A 4,933-nucleotide genomic window follows, 5' to 3' on the forward strand; every position below is an offset into this window, starting at 1 on the left:
CTATCAGAGCCTGAGTCTCTAGACTATGCAGGAGGCTGTCAGCATCTGGAAAAGTTGGTCCAATAAAAGATATAACCTCACCCACCTTGTCTCTGGAAAAAAGAATCAGTTCAGAAGGAGATGTCTGTCCATCTGTCTTTGCAGACATGAGGCAGAAGCTGTTCCAACTCCATCCACCTCTGCTAGAGACTCCAGACACTCCTAAAATCCTCATGATCAATGGCATCAAAAGCTGCTGTCAGATCTAAAAGGATCAACATAAGCTGTCTCCATCCCTCATTAGCAAGAGATCAGCAACCAAAGCAGGCAGTGATGCCTCAGATCTCTCACTACCCAGGGCTGAAAACCTGATGGACTGAAGTCAAGGAACTTTAGCTGAGGTGCAGCCAGGCTCTTGGGAACACCTTTAGGGAACAATATCACCACTGGGCATAGAGGAGGAGAGGGAAGGGGAAGAGAAGTGATTGGGATTCTAGGCCTAGACCAAGCTCAGGGGTCAGTGGATGCAAGGATGTGGGACACGCAGCAATGCAAACACTCGCCGACTGATACCATCCGTTATTTAAAATAAAAAGTGTTTATCTCAGACAGGCAGTGGCAGGGATTTGCTATGCTTCTCAGACACAGAAATAGACCAAATTCAGACAGCTGCTCTCAGTGACAAGCCCCTTCCGAATGCCTCATAAGTTCTAGGCTGCAGCTAGTCCTTAGTCGGGCAAAGGAATTAATTTGTCAGCCCTGGGCACCTGTGAGGGGTTTTGCTCATGCTGGAATGCACATATTCGCATGTCGCCCATGGCTGCTGTTTGTAGTGCAGAGCTCAGATGGGGGTGGGGCTGTCAAATTGAAGGGGGTGAGCTCTTTCACCAGCCATAGCAAAGCAGCAGGTACCACCAGAAGGAGCACTTTCCTGCTCCCCACCACGTGGCCCCTGGAGGATCTGGCTGAAAGAGCAAAACAATCCATCCATTTCGTATATACTGTTATTCTTTGAGTTACAGTGGCATTGAAAGGTCCCAGCCGAGATGGAGGCCCCCTCTGTGCTAAGCACTGTACATACACATGGTATGAGACAGTCTCTGCTCCAGAGCTTACAAACCCACCACACAGTAAACTGCCTAGTGCTGCATTTCTCTGCCAGGGAAAGCTAATGGGGGAATAACCTGTACTCAGATTTGCATGTATGGCTCTGGGGAGCTATCCAATCTGCCTCTCCAGCTGCCTGCCTGATTCTAGCAGGTCTGACCAGTACCACTGCACACTGGCCTGGTCTGATCTTACTGCAGCCACACTTGTTCCCCCGCAGATCAACTGCTCGCATGCTGGCAGCTCTGCACTGGCGACTGGAGGGTTGACACCTCCAAGGTAAGTTGATGTCAAGCCAGGACTCCCTTGGTGGCTGATTATTGTGTTGTAGCATCCATGGGGTCATCTGTTCCCAACCCTAGTCTGGAGCAGGGGGTGTGAAAGCAACATTTGCTATTTCTCTCTTCTCCTTGCGCCTGCAATCCTCACCCCTCCCACCCCATTGCATTTGCAGGAATTTGATGCATGCTCCAGTTGGCTCCTGTGGCCTCTCCTGCTCCCTCCTCCCTCACACAGCAGTGGGAGTTCTGTTGTTCCAACTGGTTGCTCCTGCTGGGATCTCTGGGCATATGCCTGACGCCAGGGCTGTCAGCTCTGAAGGTCTCCAGGGGCTCCTTATAAAGTCATTAGATGGGGCCAGAAATAGCTTATTCTGTTTATAAGTTAAATCCAGGAGGAAAAAAACCTTAGATAAACATGCCCTGAGTTGCCAGATGGAACGAGGATCATGATGGAATCTCAGGGCTGAATCCTGCTCTGTGCTGGGCAGGTAGGAGAGGTGGGAGCCCTCTTCCCTTTTTCCTCTCCACCCTAGTGAAGCGGCAGGGCAGGTGTCATACCTCATCCGCAAGAGAGTGCTAGGAAGGGAAGCTGGCTCTCTGGCCCCCTGAAGCACCATGGCCTTGTGAGGGAAGGCGTTGCTGTTGGCTAGATGGCATGGCCAGGCCCTTGGCTGGCCAATGCTCATGTTGCAGCTGGCAGCACATTAGCAAGGGAGACATCCTGCTCCTTTACAAAACAAGTGCAACGTGTACTTCCCCTACGCCCTTGCCAGCCTGCTCTGGGACAGCAATCACCTCCCTGCACAAAAATCTGTCTCTGGGAACATTCAAAGACAAAGAAACAAAAACACTCTCCATCTCCTGCCTTGTTTTCATTCCGTCCCTGCATCCCCCTGGCCTGTCCACATCCTCCTGCATGAGATTTCTTTGGACACAGTGAGCTGAGCTGTGTGCTGACTCCTTATCTCTGAACAAGTGGTTCCCTGGTGCCTAGCTGGGTGAAATGCTTCAGTTTCCCTTACAGGGGTTTGTGCAAATTATTCTCTGTGAGTTTGTTCCACCTGGGTTTGCAGCTGGATTCTCTTTTCCTTCCCCTACGGTCTCATCACCCATCCCTGGCTCATGTCCACTGAAGTTTTACACTGTGTCACAGACCCAAAAAACGCAATCAAAAGTGCCAAGGTTCCCCAGGATTCATGTAGCAGCCAGAAACGGGTAGGATGGAGAATTTCACCTGGTTTGGTGGGGATGTGAAACTAGCAATCAGCCCCAAAGGCCAATGTTTTGACAAACCCTGCCTGGTCTGTATTAAAGTTTATAACAGGACAGGAATTCAGGTGGGGTACATAGTTTTATTATAAACATTCCATAGAAACAAAGAGACAATAGGCCCAATAGGCCATCTAGTCAGTAATCGCTCTCTGACAGGGGTCAATGCCAGATGCTTCAGAGGAAGATACAAGGAGCCCAGACATGGACATTTATGGAATAACTTGCCCATGTGGGTGAACAGCTCCAGGGTTTAAGCTCAAGAGGAAGGACAACACGCCTGGGACTGAACACCATTCAGGTCAGTTTGTTTGCAGAGTTCCAAGAGTTGAGGTTCCACGGGGCACATTGAACAGCCGTTGCCTGCACTGCTCAGTGTGTGGAAGGAGCCCTGGCTTTCATATGCTGGCTGATCCCTAGGTTGCTGCTGTGACTGAAGATTCAGGAGAAGTCTACAGTACAAAATTAAGTTGACCTAAGTTACATCGACGTCCAGCCACCGCAGTAATTACATCGCTTTTACATGTCCACACTGCACTCCTTGTGTCAGTGGTGCACGACCGCACCGAGAGCGCTTGCACGGATTTAGCTGTCAGTGCGGCATATTGTGGGATGGCCTCGGAAAGGCAGCAACAGTTGATGTAAGCAGCGCAGTGTTTACATTGGCACTGTGTCGACCTAGCTACATTGACCTAAGTGCTACGCCTCTCACTGAGGTGCAGTTAGTAAGTTAGTGTCCTGGGCGAGTTACACAGGTGAGAGTGACATTTTAGGGTAGACAGAGTTAGGCTGATGCAAGCTACCTTATGTTGACCTAATTCTATAGCATAGATCAGGCCTGAAAAATCAAGATGGCAAATCTCTCTCTCTCTCTCCACAGTCTATATCCTTAGTAAGTATTTTAAGCTTTTTAGACAGTGGCACTCATCACTTGTGCCCAGTCTGCATAGCTCTTCTGCACTGAGCTGTCTGGCTGGCACAATCCACTCTATTTCCATGCCTACAGGCCTTGCAACTTGCAGCTTCTTTAACTGCAGCATTTCAGGTGGAACTGGACAAGGGTCACTTTACAGCTGCAGAGCCCTTCGGTATCCACTTCTCAACATTACCTTGACTATGCAAGCCAGAAGGCATTCCAGCAGGACCGGTGCTAGTGTTTTCAGCGCCCTAGGCGCACGGCCATTTCGCCACCCCGCGCGCTGGTCCTATGGCTCCAGTGGACCTGTCGCAGGCGTGCATGCGGGAGGTCCGCCGGAGCCGAGGGAGCAGCAGGCTGTCCGCAGGAATGCCTGCGGCAGGTCCAGCGGAGCCGCGGGACCAGGGGACCCTCCTCAGGCACGCCTGCAGCAGGTCCACAGGAGCCGCCTGCCGCCCCTCCCCCCGGCAAAATGCCGCCCCCCAATAATCCTCGCACCCTAGGCAATTGCCTAGGCTGCCTAAATGGAAGCGCCGTCCCTGCGTTCCAGAGTCTCTTGGGAACATCCTCACTGGAAAGGCAGGGCATCGGGATAGCTCCTCTGTGCAGTGCAACCTTACAGCTTTGATTTTTAGCTGAAAGAAAATCAGTACAGTGGCTCAGTTAGTACATATCGAGAATATGATAGATGGGCCCAGTCCTGCCCCACTCAGACAAAACACCCCAGTGACTTCAATGAATCAGCACAGTTTAGTGAAGAGCAGAATTTGGCCCCTTGTAAGCAAAGGTGTTTGTCTGCAAGAAGCAGCCCTCTCTGTTTTGTTAGCCAGGGCAGAAAGTGTTTCTGGCACCCTTGCTCTCAAACCCTGCCCCCCCCAAAAGATTGAGTGGTACAGTGCCCCTCCCCCAGGAAGTTTCTGAGTGGTACAGTGGCCCCCTGTTCACCTGCCCCGAGGACTTATTTGGGTGCGTGTTACTGTTGGGGGCAGTGGTGTTTGTGCTTGAATCTGTGTGTGCACCATGAGCATTACAGAATAGGGGACTGATTCTTCACTGCCTGGCACCTTGGGCAAAAAAAATCAGAATGATCTAAGTGACTTTGGAGCCAAAGTCCAATGTTTAAAGGTCACTCTCAGGCACTTAGCACCATATTTGTAAAGGGATTTAGGCACCCAAAGAGGCAGATAGGTGGAGAGTGAGCTTTTCAAAAGCAACCTAAGCAGGTTATGCACCTAACATTTACATCTCTATAAGCAGCATCTGTTTGAGTTTTGTTGCTACCAGGGCTGGGTAAGTACTGAACAAAGTGTTTCACCTGGAGTAAGTCAATACCCTTTCTGAGCTTTCTTTCTTTCCTGGGTGTTCTGTTGAGGTTGAGATT

Source organism: Gopherus evgoodei, chromosome 14 (genome assembly GCF_007399415.2).
Source record: "Gopherus evgoodei ecotype Sinaloan lineage chromosome 14, rGopEvg1_v1.p, whole genome shotgun sequence".
Classification (NCBI taxonomy): Eukaryota; Metazoa; Chordata; order Testudines; family Testudinidae; genus Gopherus; species Gopherus evgoodei.